Source organism: Peromyscus maniculatus, chromosome 1 (genome assembly GCF_049852395.1).
Source record: "Peromyscus maniculatus bairdii isolate BWxNUB_F1_BW_parent chromosome 1, HU_Pman_BW_mat_3.1, whole genome shotgun sequence".
In the NCBI taxonomy this organism is placed as follows: Eukaryota; Metazoa; Chordata; class Mammalia; order Rodentia; family Cricetidae; genus Peromyscus; species Peromyscus maniculatus.
Window position 1 is genome coordinate 102,718,516 of NC_134852.1, and position 17,044 is coordinate 102,735,559.

A 17,044-nucleotide genomic window follows, 5' to 3' on the forward strand; every position below is an offset into this window, starting at 1 on the left:
TCTGACAGACTCTCAGGTAATGCTGATGTTGCTCTTTTCATGCACACCTGGGGTTCTGAGCCCACCAGATACTGTTTGGGTTTGGCTTACACTGTATTATACGTCTAAGCCTCTGTGTCAGATTTTACAAAGTTAGTTTAACATTGACCTTGCAGTGGGGTTTATGAGTAGTCAGCTAACGTGTAGGTGTTTAACACTGATCATGGCCATAAAGTGCTATGAGGCTATGCCTTTGATTAAATAAAATAGTCCTGTAACTTACCCTTGAGTTGTTGTGACAAGAATACAGAAGGAATAGGTACTTCAAGTAAGACTAATTGCAGTTCTGCTGGTCAGCAAGCATACTCACATCTTGAGTTTTGCATACAGGGTGTGTTCTGGGAACTAGTAACAGCAGCAACAGTACCTGGGAGCTTATGATGGAAGGACTCTATGGTCTCAGGCACGACTAATGAAATTGAAAGCTGTGTAACAAAAGCATGGGAAGTTTGCATATTAAACCTTAATAAGCACTATTAGAGAGACAGGAATCCCATTATTGGTTTGGACCTCTTATCTTTTTCCTTTCATCACACACTTTTCCCTATCCTTGCCCTGTCTGCCCATTTTTCACCTTTTTATTTTTAAATTCATTCACATTGTTATAGGGAAAAGAATCCAGTCTATTCAACACATTGAAAATACTTAACAAGGATATAGTATGTGATGCTAGCTTCTAGGCACAGGCTTCTCAAAGTAGCTACAAGTCATGTGTAGTTATTTTTTAACTTTATTTTTTAACTTTTATTGATTCTTTGTGGATTTTATTTCATACATTCTGATTTCACTTAACTCCCCATTTCCTTGCATCTGCCCTCTGCCTTTGCAACTTCCCAAAATAAAATAAAATAAAATAAAAAATAATTAAAGAGAGGAGAATCTTGCTATGGAAGCTGTTGTATGGCCTGTTGAGTCACACAGTTTACCCTTTTGTCCACTCATCTTTACTTGCAAGTGTTCATTGCCTAGAGTCACTGGTCTGGCTCTAGGCCTCTGGCTTCTGCTATGCCATGGATAATGGGCTCTCACTGGGGCTCCTCTTGGATGTCCTGTTCTTGTCCTGTGTTGTGGAGATCCTGCTGTTTTGGATTTGTAGTTCCAACAGTGGCTCCAAGAATTCACAGATGAAGTGAATGTTGGTTAAGCCAATTCATAGGCCTGGTAGAAGGGGAAAATATGAGTTGATATGGTCATATTACATTGTATGCATCTATGACAATCTCAAGAATAAAGAAGCATTATAAAATAAATAAAAACCAAATAATAAAAAACAATGCAAATCTATTGTGTCTATTATTCCAGACAGTTTTACAGACAGATCTGCAAATAAGTAAATCAGATAGTGGTGCCACTTCTCAAAAGTCAAGGAACCAAGCCCAAGAGATGGCTCAATGTTTAAGAGCATTTATTGCTTTTCCAAAAGACCTGAGTTTAGTCACAGCACTCATGTTTTTTTGTTTGTTTGTTTGTTTTTTTGATTGCTCACAACTACCTTAACTCCAGGTTCTAGTCTTCATAGGCACACACACACACACACACACACACACACAACACACAACACACATGAGCACATACACATATACATAAACAAAGTAAAATTATAATCTTACATAATAGTTATCTATAACTATACTACCTAATTCATTACAAAAATATCCTTCCAACTTTTGTGAGTTGGTTTTATTTCCTTTACTTTGGGGTTATTTCAAAAGCTATGAAGATTCATCACTCTTTTGGACTTGTGGGATGACCTCATATGCAGAACATGGTTGCTGTTCTCATGACCTTAATTTTCAAAGTTCTCATAGGTAGCAACAGAGGCCAGTGTGCATAATTACTGAATATTTTTATGAAATTTCAGTAACTCTTTTATCATTTCCTTAGTGTGAAATCCAAATAAATCGCAAAACTGGGTGAACATTTAAAGAAAATAAAATTGCCCCAGTCATCCCATTCATCAATCTAATTCCCTGTTTTGCTTCATGCTACCCTATGTAGAGTGGTGAGCTAGCTTCTCAATATGAGATTACATATCTACTAAGAAAGCCTTTATTTTACATTGCCACATTAGACTTCAAGTGGGAGACAACAGGAAAACAAAATGTGACCATTGTTGAGACGTTGTCATGCAGGCCCTTTTCTAAGCATGAAGGCACATGATCCTTATACCTGGTCAAAGACACATTCTGGTTCAAAGGCATTTATCCCGACAGAGTAAGATAAAAAGAAAAAATTGGAAAGAATCCTGAGGAATATTTGTATAGCTTCCAGATGGCATCATTTACTTCTCAAGCTCTCCTGAAGCTGATTAGAATTGCAGAATCCACAGCCCTTCCTAGAGCTAGGGAATCCTAACTTTTGAGGTTGGGACCTTTCCCCTTACCTGTAAGTAGAGATGCTATTAACTACCACACATGATGCATAATCTAAGGATGTTCCAATACAATTTCCAATGCACTTTTCCTATTTAATGGGGACTCCTAGATGAGCTAAACTGGAAGTAAAGCAAAGGTAAGAAACCATGAATACAAAGGAGAACAGATAAAATACTAAATGTATACAACATATAAATATAAGATATTGTGAATTAATTTGAGCCAGTCTTTAGTTTTGCTTTTTGAAATCATTTGGTCCCATTTTTAAAAAAATTCTCATATTCTATTGAAGAAAAAATAAATTAGGAAGTTGATTAGGCATGGTGTGAAGCATACACTTTAAATCTGCCTGGCCTCTTCCTACATATCCTAAAGGTTTCATCTAAAAGAAGGCTGCTTCTGGGAAGGGGAGGTTAGAAGTCACATTGCTTTTTGAGTTTCCATGGCAAGTTCTTCACCTGTTAAGAAAGTTATCACATTGCCTTCTGTTTCTTTAACCACTGATCTTTCTTTCTAGAAGGCCAATTTCATAAGCACAGGAGAAAATGGCTTGCTATCTTTTATCCTTGTACCTCTATAACTCAGCACATTTTATGAATAGGTAGATGGAGGGAAGGAGGAGAAAGAAGAAAGAAATGGGAGGATAAAGAGAAAAGGTTGAAGGAAGGGAAGGAAGAGTGATAAGTAGGTAAAAGAAGCTATTTTACATGGAGCTAGGGAAAGTTTGAACTGTATGCAGCTCTTACAGGATAAGTAAGCTGTTTCTGGGCAGAGGAGCTATCACTGGTAGTATCATCTCACATGTTATTATAAATATATTTTTCACTAATATGCCTCTGTGTAGCAGGCACCCTGGTGCATGTTGAATAAATGAGGCAAAAGGAGCAGCAATTGATCACCTACTTGCACTGGATATAGATTTTCCTTGAGCCCTCCCTATATCTCCCATATTAATGCTGTCTTTGACCCCAATTCATTAGCCTGGAATATCTTTCCTGTCTTTATAATCTTATAAAACTCCCACCACTATCAGGGAGCCTTTATCTATTCTTCTGGCCTACATTAATGCCTTCTTCCTCCTTGACGCAATAATATTTCACTCCTGGAAGAATACCTGCTTTAGTAGAAAGATAAGGGAATCTGAATTGTTTTAATTTGAGCATCTATTACCTAAGTATCAAATGAACTTCTCTCTTTTACCTTATTTGTAAGGAGAAATAGTAATAACAATCCTCCATGATATAAAGTATTTAGAACCGAGGCTCAATTTATTTAACAAAGTTCAAAGGAGTAGTGTTCTTGTAAGATGGGGATGCATTCCTCTCCCATTTGACAGTTCATGGATGATTTGTCTTGATCTAAAACACCGATTCTATTCCATAAGGCTTTAAGGGACCTATCTGCCTCTTCTGTTCCTGCACTTTGACACTTGACCATTGCCCTTGTCCATATAGTCCATGAGCACTGCCACCAGTATGACATTCCAAGAAGCAAGTGAGAGAAGATTAGAAATAAGCACTGTTTGTCCTTTTGAAGGCACTTCTGACAAATCCCAAGCATGATTTTCCTTCATACTCTAACAGCTCAAATTTAGGCAAAAAGCTGTTTCTAGATACAATGGGAGACTTGTGTGATATAACATTTATTCCATAATTTCATCATTTAAATAAAAATGGAAAATCCAATTAAGATTCTATAGCTCATGGATGAGCTGTGCAGGAAATTAATAAGAAACACTGCAGAATTTCCCAGAATTGTCACTCTCACAGTGTGGACAGGAGAGTTCTTCAACTATGCAGGCTTTTGCCCAGAGGAGGCTAATGATGATTCAAGAAGAAAACATGAGAACTTTTCTCATTATAGTTTTGCATCATTTCTGATTTCTGCATTTTATACATTATAATAAACAAAGTAGTACTTTTGCAGTCATGAGAAAATAAGCTATTATAGGTTAGCCTATGTGGAGATGCAAAAACACTAACAGTGTGCTAATAGGAAAAAAAATCTTAAGTTAATCACTGTCATAAGCTTCAATAATAATTCAATAATAATTGAAAGTGCTTTGCACATAAAAATTTGCCAGTCATTCATCTACTAAATTAGCACTTACCATGTTTTCCCTGTGTACCAGTAGCTCTTAGCATGTAATATTTACCATGTAGAATTGTGCTTTGCTTGGCTTTACACAGATCTAACCCAGATCTCTAAACATAGTAGGAGATGAATAAGAATTGAATATGTCACAGTTATATCCAGCTGTTTAAATTGAACAATTTTAATAAAATGACAGACAATTCTGAAAAGATGGATTATCTGGTAATACGTGTGGATTTTCTTTTATCACATGACAAGAGGTGCATGTAGCCACCCAAGAGTAGTGTGCCCAATTTGTTGGCATAATTTGCAATTTGGCATGTTTATTCACAACCTCTCCTTCACACTGTGACCCTATAGAGTGTTTTGTTCTTTGTCAAGTGAACTTTTGAGGGAAAATGAAGTAAAGAGGATCCTGGTTAACTGGATAAGAACACACCGTAGGGAAAGAAAGAGAACAGGAGTAAAAGGAAGACTTGAATGAAGATATGAATAATTTGAGAAGTGAGAAATGAGTCTTCTTTCATTTGTAACAGTATCCTAATTGCATTGGACTGCGTTGTGTCTTCTTTTGTTTTTAAGAATATCTTACTTATATTAAACTAAAACACTCCTTCTAAAACTGACTTCAATAAAAGGCAAAAATACTTAAAACATTTTCCCAAGGGCCATGGGGATAGAATTTGAAGCTTAGGATATTTTATCAAGTTATTAAGATTCCAGTAACTTGACTGCTTTGAACTGGTATTTTTTAAGAACCAACTCTTGGCAGGTGACAATGGCTACTTATCCTCTGGGAAATGAGAAAGGGGTTTGCTTTAGTGGTGCACTTTCACCTAGCCTCTTCAAGCCTTCAGGTTTCTAGGTGTCTCATACCTTGGTGCTAAGGATTTCTCTCCCATTATCATTTAGGAACTCCAGTTTTGTCTGAACATGAGCTTTCCTTTAATGGGAATAACTTTGCTGATTCACAGGACACTTTAGTGGAAATGAGTTCTGATAACCCTGGTTTCAGTGAGCTGCCCCAAATGGTGTCTTGCCCAGAGATGTGGATTTTAGAGGGGGTTGAGGGACAGGTAATCAGTAATATGAGTCAATGAATAGGAATCTATTGATGTGTCTATGTAGGAATAGAAGACATGAAATAGCAAATCCAGCTATCAAATGACCTGCAACAAAGAATGGAGTTTAGGGATTTTCTTTCTTTCTGTCTTTCTATTTATTTATTTAATATTCTTGTTGAAGGAACTACTCTTAAATCAAGGATACATAGCATTTTAGAAATACTGACATGGGACTCTAGGAATGGAATGTAGATTCCCTCTTAGTGGGCCTGGGTATAGCATGGGCATAGGCTTAAGATTTTAAAAACCTTCCTGGCTGATTCTTTGGTGAGGTTGAAGTTAAGGATCACTATCTTAGAGGTGGAAAAGAGGCTTTCCCATCTGATTCAGAATTATAAAATTGTGGAAGGACTTGCATTGCTAATTATTTTTGGAAGATTGTGGTAATTGCATTGTGGGCTAGATCATAAATCCTTAAACTGTGTTCACAGCCTCTGTACCGGGTGAGATTCTGAAAAGCTGCTCAAGGGAGACTGCTTGATTTGTTGAGTGTGCCCCTTACAGGCAATGAAGCAAGATTGTCCCCTGTTAACTCAGTAACTGACTCAGTGCTACTAACACAGCTGTCTGTGCAAAGAACCAGCCTCGTGTTCAGACATGCTCAAGTTACTGAAACATGCCTCCAAGGGTTGTTCTTCTGACACAAGTCACCATTTATGAGTTGTAATTGGGTTAATTAAAAAGGGAAGCATGGATGTAACTTGAGCAGCTTAGCTTAAAGGTTCCCAACATCACAACAAGAAACCTATAAGTTTAATCACGGCTATAAGTAGGTCTAGCTTTGACCTTTAGGTCATGGTCATATCCTGAGGCCCAATGTTATGAAGAACAGTCAAATGTCAAGCTCCTCTTAGCCCCAAGTCCTCAAGCAGCTTTCCCCATGACCCACCCTCTAAGCTGCCTGTGTCTACAGACCTATTTCACCACCTTTTTACGTAGTTCAGGCTTGTTTGATAGTTCGATTTAATGCATAGCTTCTTTGATGCTGAAGTAGACTGGCTCCTTTAAGATGAAATATCGTGTCGTTGTGGTAGAGAGCACAGACGTGGCGTCTGGCAGAACTGGCTCCAGTTTGAGCAGCAGCCCCGCTGCCTCATTAGTGGTGTGAACTTGCAAAGTTACTTAAGCTCCCCGAGCCTTCCTTTCTTACTTGATAAAATGTGGGAAAGTGGAACTATCTCATAATACTGGTATGAGAAGGAACCGAGCAACTTCATTCAGGGTGTGACAAAATGGTTTGAATAACAAAAATAGTTATCTTTTGAACCATTAAACTTTTTCCCTATGTTAATCTCTTAAATATCTACAATAAGCCCTAGAAGTATATGATTGTAGTCTCTACTTTTAAAGTGATAAATCTCAAGCAAAGAAATGACTATCTTGCCCAAGGTCTCACAGAAGACACTGAGGGCATGCAGCAAGAATAGCTTTATTCTACTGATGCTGAGTAGTGGCAATAAAAGTTAATTATCTGGGTTACTTGGCAATGGGGGAAGGGTGGAATATGAAAGCAGCTAAGGTTGCTCACCTTACTGATTACCTGTCCCTCAACCCCCTCCAAAGAACCCACATCTCTGGGCAAGACACCATTTGGGGTTAAGCTTCACCAAGAAAAGATTGGGAAAAAAATGTCCTGTGGTGGTGGTGGAGCACACCTTTAATCCTGGGACTCAGGAGACGGAGGCAGGCAGATCTGAGTTAGAGGCCAATTTGGTCTATAGAGCAAGTTCCAGGACAGCCAGGGCTACACAGAGAAAACCTGTCTTAGAAAAAGAAAAGAAAAACGATTGAAAAGCTACAAAGTGGAGAAGTTGTAGTACATGGAGGAAATTATCAAGCATTAAAAAAGAAAGTTGCTTGTGAAAGTTGAAATATTTACTGGAATATCCAAAGAGGCCAACTGGTTATAACGCCACCATATCTAATAACATGTAGAAATTGAGAGTGATTTGGAATAGATAGGTTGAAAGGCCTCAGTCATATTTCCATCACTCCTATTTTATTTTATTCTCAAAATATCCATGGAATAAGCAATTGTTTTAGGGCCGAAGAGTCTAAAAGATGTTTTGAAATGATGAGATTCCAAAGTTTATGTCATTGGTTAATAGGAAGTTAGATTTCTCGGGTCCTCAGATGCCTCCCCACAAATTGGCTGTCATATGAGGAAGTCTTTGTGGGCATTGCCAAAGCTCAGCCTCTCATCCATGAAATGTCTGGGTTCCCCTGACCAAGCTTTGGCACATTCATTATTTTGCTCCTTATAATCTGTTTTATGGTGGCTACTGAAACAGAACAGCACAGGCTGTGGCTCACATCACAGAGATGCCTCTGCCACACTTCTGGCCTGGTAAGTCTGAGACCAGGATGCCAGTGTGATGGAGTTCAGCTGAGGCTTCTGGGCTGGTTTGCAACTGACATCATCATGCTGTGTTTTCACATGACAAAGAAAAGCAGAAGAGGTCTCTTCTGTAACTTTTGTAAAGGCACCAATTCCATAATGAAGGTACTGTCCTTAGGATCTAATTATTTCCTAATGGCCCTGTCTCTAAATACTGTTTCATTGGGAATTAGAATTCCAATTGTTAATTCAGTGACTAGACAACCAGTCTACACCATTGCTGGTTCCATGCCTCTCCAAAGTGTGCTGGTTTGTTCATATAATGAGTGTCTCTTGTATTGTTCATTCTTAAGCAGCAAGACCAAGTACCCACCCTCAAATTAAGTTCTAGTCAGAACAGGTAACACACAGCCGAGAATCTGTCACCATGAGTTCTCTTGAAGACAATAAAAAGCAAAGCTTTGTGGTCATTTCATTGGGAGGTGGAGGATGTGGCTCCTTTGGAATGAGAGCTCACTGGGGATCTCTGGGAGAAAGTGACATGTGAATTGTAACCAGAGCACAAGAAAGCATTGCTTAGTTAGCAAGTTTCTTCATGTTGGTATTTTTCTTTTGCTCATTCTGTTCCACAAAATATTTTTAATTTTGAGGTTTTCATTTGTTTGCTTACTTCTTTCTCCTTTTCCTTTACCTTTCAACTTTGAAAGGCCTATTAGACCCATAGGAGACATCCAGACTTTGTTCTGCTTAGGTTTCTACATCAATGTGGTCACTAGTTCTTCTATCATTGGCTTGCTACTATCTCTTGTCTACAGCCCACCTTCTTCTTTTACCCAAAACCCTAGTCCACATCTCTTAATCTCCTAGCTTCTCATAGTTGCCTTTGAAATTTACTCTGGTGTTCCTTCCTAAACACACACACACACACACACACACACACACACACACACACACACACATTTAAGCACCTAAAATCCTTTAGTGTCCAACATAGCATTAGAATGTGCCCTGGAGGAGGTGGGAATGGGGGGTGGGCTGGGGAGAAGGGGAGGGGGCAGGAGGGGGGAGAACAAGGGAATCCGTGGCTAATATGTAGAAATGAATGGTATTGTAAAACTAAAATAAAAGGAAAAAAATAAAAAGAAAATAAAAAAAGAAAAACAACAGAATAAGCAAAAAAAGAATGTGTGATGTTTATCTATGTTTAATTGGATCTTACCATCTTCCCCACCCCTTACCCCTAGCCCTTTCTCCTGTACTCCTATACCCTGTAATCTTACTGCACAGTTGTCTCCTGAATTCACTGCACTGATTGCTCTGGACTTGCTAATTTTCTTTGGTCTTCTCACTTAATTTTTACCTGATTACCATCTGTGTGTCCTGTAGAATCTACTTATTATGCCTCATTATTGAAATCGTCCCACATCCTTGTGATTATATCACTAACAATTAGGATCAATGGGTACCCAAATAAAAGTGGTAAAATCTGTGGGGAGAAATGGTTGTTATGATAGGGCACAGTTTATAAGATCTAGAGTTGATCTGCCTTAACTCTGCTAAATATAAGGCTACCCACTCTTTTTTTTTTTCTGCCATGGTTCTCATGGCTGCTGTAGCTCAAACCATTACATCATCACATTATAACATTACATTTCAAGCAAAAGGAGCATTAAGTTTGCCCTCTAGACCTTTAAAGATACTTTCAGAATTTCTACACAATAATTTACTTACTTGCTATAGATAGTCATGTGATTTTACCCAAAAGAACATATGCCATTTAATGTTTAATAGAGTGATAATTTCAGAGGAACAGAGGAAAATGAATAGCTAGAGGCCATTAGCAAGCCTTGCTATAGTCACTGTCTGTACTGTATTATCAGCTTCCCTTATAAGAAGATTTGTCCTTTTCAATTGCATCTTTCCAGATCTTGTCTTGTAACAGGCACCTGCTGAGGGGAATGCTCCTGTTGTCTCTAATGCTTTGCACCTTGCCTTTGCCCAGTCCTCAACACACATCTACTGTTCCTTCCTTGTCTCACTGTTTTAAATTTGTGCAATAGCATTGATTGTTCTGTTTACTGGGAAGGTGTATCTCATTCTTCTCCTTTGAACTCTCTCCTTGTCCATCTCCTGCCTGACTGGAGCTGATCTTGTATTCAGTTCTGTGCTCACAGAGCTGCCCTTGGATTTGACCATGAACTTCTTAAACACAGACTATGTTTTATTCATTTCTAAATCCCCAGAACCCAGAACATGCCCAGAAAAAAAATCACAGGAATTCAATGCATATTTGCATTTTAAAATTCTGTGTGTGTGTATTCATTTACTTAGTACATTTATGAACTTATTTATTACTTCATATCACCTGTAAAACAGCAGGCCATATGCAGAGATGAACTATCCAGAAATGTTCACTGTCTTCCCCTCAGGAAATTTAAATTCATCTTGAAGGAGACAGACAATAAACAAACAATAATTATTGTTGTGAAAGACAGTGATAAAATATGGGAAGTAAACAGAGCACCAGTAATGCTTTGGGGTTACTCACAGGACACATCCCTGTTATTTTGTTAACACATGATATTTCACTTTTACTCATGAACAGAAATGAGTGAACAAGTTTATTCTTGTAGTATGATAGGTCCATGCTTCTGAGTGCAGCTACTGCCACGAAATAAGCTAGTTGCCTCCTTTTGAGAGTTCAGCTACTAAAAATGTATAACTTACCAGGCTTTAAATGAGGGTCTATATGTGCTGTGGACACTGATGCCTGAAAATAAATTGCTGTGGTGGATAAACACTACTAAAGTCACATGATGCTCTTCTTGTGTTACATAGTGCTTGATCAGTATGGATGCTATTTTTTGTGTATTATTTAATTTAGACCTCACAATATTTTTTATGTCAACTTGATACAATATACAGTCACTTAGGAAAAGATACTATTTGAGACTATGCCTCCATTAGATTGATCTATAGGCAAGCCTCTCAGGCATTTCCACAGTTAGTAATTGATGTGGGAGAGCCAAGCCCATTGTGGATGGTGCCACTCCTGGGCACATAGTCCTAGGGGGTATAAAAAAGTGGGATGAGCAAGCATGGGGAGAAAGCCAGTAAGCAGCATTCCTTCATTTTCTCTGTTTTAGTTCCTACCTGCAGGTTTCTGTCCTAAATCCCTGTCCCGACTTCTTTCAGTGTTGCAGTGTGACTTGAGAGTTGTAAGATGAAATAAATCCTTTCCTCCCCAAGTTGCTTTTATTAAACCAATAGAAACCCAAACTAGGCATAAGTTATGTGTTAGCTAAGTCCTCATTGTGTGGTGTAAAAGAAAATCCTAATACATGGAAAAGTTAACTACCCTGGTCAAAGTCAAGAAAACTCTCACTGTGTAAGCCAGAATGTTAAACCCAGAGGCATCAGTATTACTGGGGAGTATATGGAATGCAGGATAAGAATCTCAGATACATGGAAGCTGAATGTACCTTGTAGCAAGTTTCCCCAGTAACTCAAATGTGCACCCCAGCTGGTAATGCTTTGCTTCTTACCAGTATTCCATGTTACCCGAAAGGAACTGAAAAGATGGCTGTGTTCATTCTCATTCTGGGCCAGCCAGGCTCTTCCTGGAGCCTTAGGCATGTAGCATGTGAAATGTTCTAGGCTACACTAATGTTCCCATCCAGAGTATCCTTTCTTATATTCTATATTACCATAATCCTTCACATTATAAATCTGGCTGCTTATTGACATTTAATGAAGATCTGTTAGTCAAAAGTATTGACATGATCAGCTTGCATTCTTGTGAACTCACTGGGCCACGTGAGTGGAGAGAAGTGTGTAATCATCTCCTCATTAAAGATGGCTATGCTGTGACAGTAGCAAAATTTGGAAGCTGGAGGTTAGATGTCAAAGCAAAAAGAACATTTTAAATCCTCCATTGATTTTCTTTCTCTGTGTTTGTGCTTTTTTATTGCAGGAATACCTGGCAGCATCGCTTTCTCCTTTCTCTGGTTTATAACTTTTCCATTAAGAAGTCATTTGAAAGACAGGATGGCTAGAATTTTATCTGAATCATTCTCTCAGTATTTGATCATTTTTGTCTCATGATTATTTGGGTGCTTAACAGACTCTAATTGCAGTCCTTGGCATCTACAGAGAATAGAGAACGTATGATATGGCAGGAATCGTGCCAACTGGGAATTTTTCACCCTTAGGTAACTTACTAGATTCTCACTAAAACTTTGTACTTGAGTTAAAAATCATCATTTAATTTAAGATATGAGAACTGAGTCCCAGAAAAAATACAAAAATATACACAAGGCACGCTGATAATAAGCACTGAGTCAGAGTGGGACTCAGACATTTTGATTGTAAAGCCCAGGGATTTGCCATTGTACCATGCTATGCTAGCAAGCCACAACTTAATTACAGTCAGTAGGCAGACATACACTGAAATAGTGGTAGGTTTTTACAAGATTTTTTTTTGATGTATTTTGAAACAGTTATTAACTTACTTGTGATACTAAATTTTATTTTGGTCTGACAAAATTATGCTTTGTTAAAATGAAAAGTGTTTTAAACATCCAATGTTTAAACAATCCCCCTTTCCTGTGAATGTCTTCCTGGATCAGAGTGTGCAGCTTCCACTAGAAATCTGTGGGTGTCATTTCTGATGATCATTTGGACTTAACACTGAGAACCATTTTCCCTGAACTGGTAGGCATGAGCCACATATAAATTGGTAATACAAAATTAAGAATAAAACTGATTAAAAACTAGATCCCTATAGGTAATAACTAACAATTGAGCAGTTGCCAAGCAGTGCCAACTGAACAAGTGCCAATGAGGTGGGAGATGAATGAGTCATGGCTAATGTGCTAAAAACAATTAGTCCCTGAATCCCATTGAACCACGAGTCTATGACCGATGTAATTAAAACAGCCATGGTTGGCTCTGACTTAAAAAGTAAAGGGAGAATTATAGAAAATGCTACCAAATAGGGTCAGTAGAGTCTGATGCATGTGACCAGATAATGGATAGTAAGGAACAGGGAAGAAATAAGACTCCACAGTGTCAGAGCCATCAGAAAATGTATCCAGAACTTTGGGGAAACCAATCATAAAATGATTACCACTCTGATTTAGATTTAAAACAACAAAATATCTTGTAGTCTCCCCATATGGCATCATGAATGTGAGTCTTTGAATCCAGATATTGTTGGGTGATAATAAAACTTTATTTACTCAGCATACATTTCCTTAAAATACCAATTCTGTCTGGTACAAAACTGGCTATCAGAAAACCTGTGGTAAATAGAATAGAGGTATGTGACCCCAAGAAGTTTATTACTTATAAGTCTACAGGTTAGGGACAAATAGCTCTATTCTTCTGAACCTTATTGACAAAAGTAGGCACAAAACAGGGGGCACACAAATGTGGAAATATTTGGTTCTCTGTAATTTTCCATGATGTATGGTTTGTGGCTTTCTCCAGTGCATAGTGTTTGAATTGTTTTATATTTTTTGAGACTGAAACTAACTGTACACTTGAGGATGACTTTGGACTTACATTGGTTTTAGTGCCTTAGCCTTCTGAGTGCTGAGATTACAGGTGTGAGCTACTGTGACTGGCTGATTCCTTTTATCTATAGTGCTTCCCTCTCCCTAAGCTTCACACATAGCTTATTTTTCCAACTGTTGCTGATTTTTCCTACCTGCCTATTTTTTCACTTCTTTATGGTTAAAGAATTTTATTTAATCTCCAACTAATAACATATGGTTCATCTTCAGAACAAACCCTCCTGAAATACCTCCTACTCTGTGACTCTTCCCATCTGCCTGTCAAACACACATCCCTCCATGTCAAGGACTTTGAGCTTGATTCAATGGTAGCACATACCACAACATATTTTGTTATGTACCTATAAATAACAGAATGTATAAAGAATATATCAGAAGAATGGGTGTGTAACTCAGTGGCAGAGTGCTAAAATATAATTTATAGAGGCCCTAGATTCTGTGTTTAGCATCCTGCCCCAAAACATCTCAGAAATTCTTAGTTCTGTCCAAATATGATTAAAAATTAGTCAAATTAATTAATTTATGTGTCAGATTTTAGACAATACACTGATACAGTGAAAAGAAATGAGGGGTTATCAACATGCCTAAGAAAGTTTTACACTTGCAGGTGATGAAGGCTTATACACAAGTTAAATTCAATGTAAGTAGGAAGAGGGAATAAAATATATAGTGGATTAAACTCAAAAAAGTAATTATACTGTTTCAAAGTTCATGAATAAAAAAAATCCTCTTTATAAACAGAATCTTAAAAAGTAGGAAGCAGTCCCCAAGGGAGAGAGAACTTGAAAGAATGGCCGTCTATAAGGACATGACAGCCACATGCAAATGAAGACTCAGAGAAATGGATAAGCTCAGAAAGTTTAACAAACTGATTTTGTCTGGTGTTGTAGGACTAAGTTCTAAATGGGGACAGTGAGTGATGATCAAGAGTTAGCTGTCACGAGCAGTAGATAACATGGTACAGTCATTCACAACACTGGCTCATGCCAGATCAGATTCCTGGGGTTTGGACTCATACCTGTCTGACATGAAGCTGACCTAGCCTTGGCTTCATTGTCTGTGGTTGGGTAAATAACTGTGTGTATGGGAAAAAGGTCAAAATTTTAGAATTGGGAAAACTGACTGGTATGTACTATGGATTAATGGCTTAGCTGCATGGCTTTCCATAGCCTCTTTCTAGAAAATAATGCACATAGCTGTGTGACCAGTCATCAGTTATTGCTAGGACTTTCTAAGTTTCTATTTGATTCAGAAATTTCCTAGAGAAAAAAAAGTGGAACAGATGATGAAATGAATAAAGAGCATATCCAGAATTTAGAAGGAAAGTGTGGTATGGAAATGACATAAATACAGTCCTCATATATGAAAACTCTGCAAAAAAAAAAAAGTAAGACACATAAGAAAAAAGAATTGAGGAGTTTGGGGCATATCTGATCAAGAACGGCAGCCTAGGCTCTACTGCATCCAACTGCTTTGCCTGAAGAGGCTGTCTGTACTTCTACTTGATCCAGCCTTCCTCCTGAATATGCAATTGTGTCTAGTTAAACAGTGAGGCCTTTCGGGTACACAGAAATGACCTCTATTGACTTCTTCCTGCATCAGCCTGAGCTCCAGGCTTCATCCTTCCTCAAAGTCTTCTTGATCTTTGCACGAAAATAAAGCTAGTGTCTCCAGGTAGCAAGGGGATCTGGAATGTGAGCAGTTGGGGAAGGGAAGAGTTGGGTTTCACATGGGTGGGGAAACTCTCTTTCTCTATGCTGTTCTTCCTGACAAGACTCCAGAAGTTTGTGGGTGCACTCTGGTAAATCATGCCTCTACTAGTCTTTTCCTCACCTGGCCCTGGGGTAAGCCGCTTGAAGAGTTTGACCGTGGAGGAGTGAAAGGGTGGATGAATCTCCCTATCTGTGCATAGCAAATAGGTTTAAATTTTTTCCAATTGAGCCGGGCGGTGGTGGCACACGCCTTTAATCCCAGCACTCGGAAAGCAGAGCCAGGCAGATCTCTGTGAGTTCGAGGCCAGCCTGGGCTACCAAGTGAGCTCCAGGAAAGGCACAAAGCTACGCAGAGAAACCCTGTCTCGAAAAACCAAAAAAAAAAAAAAAAAAAAAAAAAAGCCTGCATGCCTCCACTCCCAGCAGAGGAACAGGAGAATATGAAAAGTTGATCCTCACCGACCAATAAGTAATGGTATACACTGAACATAAGGTAGTAAAAATGGAGCCTAGAAAATATAGGGAAATGATTTGATATTGTTTAAATGTCTAGGAAAAAAGAAAACAATAGCATTGTGTTTCTACCCAGAAAAGCACATCATTTTATGGTATTCCATACCTCAATCACTTTTACTATCTAGGGCAGAGCATTTCTATCAATTCTATGGTGCTTCCTAGTCTAACCAGTACTGAACCTTTCCTCATTGTTGGAGAGTAAGTATGTCCTAGTTTTAGAGTACCCTGCAATATAAAACACAATAAATTCTGTTGTCATTCTTCTCAGTATTGAACTATTCTTTGCTTATCTTACTGTCATTTTGGAGCTGCATAGCAGTAGGTCCTGCAATATCGTGGTCTGTTCAACAGTGTGACCTGGTTGTGCTCATGCTGAAGCAGAGCCATGCAGCAGGTTCCCACTCCACAGACTTGATGAGTTCCACAAAGGAGGCCCAACTATTAAACTCATTTACATTTCATTATGCCACATATTAGCTGAAGGTTTTATCACCTCTTCTGTTCATTTGCAATTTTACCAAATTGGTGATCTGCTCTTAGCAACTTCCCCATTAATAGGAATTAGTAAAGATTTTTAATAGTCATTTAATTAGTTTTAACGTATGTCTCTGCATCCGTCATTAAGTTCCAGAGAGAATGTTTGTATGTTGATCAGAATTGGGTAAGCAGAAGCCATATTGTATAACCATTCATGTGTCTCTTTGGCTGCCGCTGGTATGAAGAGACCATTGATGGTTCTCTTCTCTCCGTGAGATGGGATTGGAGAGATGTGTGGGAAGTACTGAATGGAACTTTAAGCACTTCATCATCTCTGCCTGTTCCCCTAGTCTTATCCTTGCAAGTTCATGGCGTAAAGAAGCCTGGTGTTTTCAAAACTCATCCTGTCCTCTCAGTCATCTGTCTTCTTTTTTTTTTTAAAAAAAAAAAAAGCTAATACAACTCTCATCATTTCATCTTCATTTTATATGCACAAAAAGAACTGAACTGCTTATGATCCTTAAAGGAAATAATATACAATTTGTGTATTTCATATATTTGATTCTTTTGTGAATGGAATTGGAATTTGGAATTGTTTTACTTCCATTTAAAAATTTTTGACCGTTTCATAGATGCATGTTATGATTTTTAGTTGTTTAACCCCCTTCCCTCCTCTCATCCCCATTATACTCCAACTGAAGCCTTCATTTTCCCAATAATGTCCCCTCCTAACTCTACGGCTCCTTTTTATGTGTAAGTCACTGAGTTCTATCAGAGTTGCTTGCTCCAGTAT

General features: G+C 38.3%; 1 protein-coding gene across 22 annotated transcripts in view; it reads left to right on the forward strand.

Annotated features, from left to right (window-relative positions):
• The window catches only part of Dlg2 (discs large MAGUK scaffold protein 2), a 1,859,766-nt gene that overhangs the window by 1,189,052 nt on the left and 653,670 nt on the right, over nt 1-17,044 (forward strand). The gene's annotated exons all lie outside the window — the stretch shown is intronic.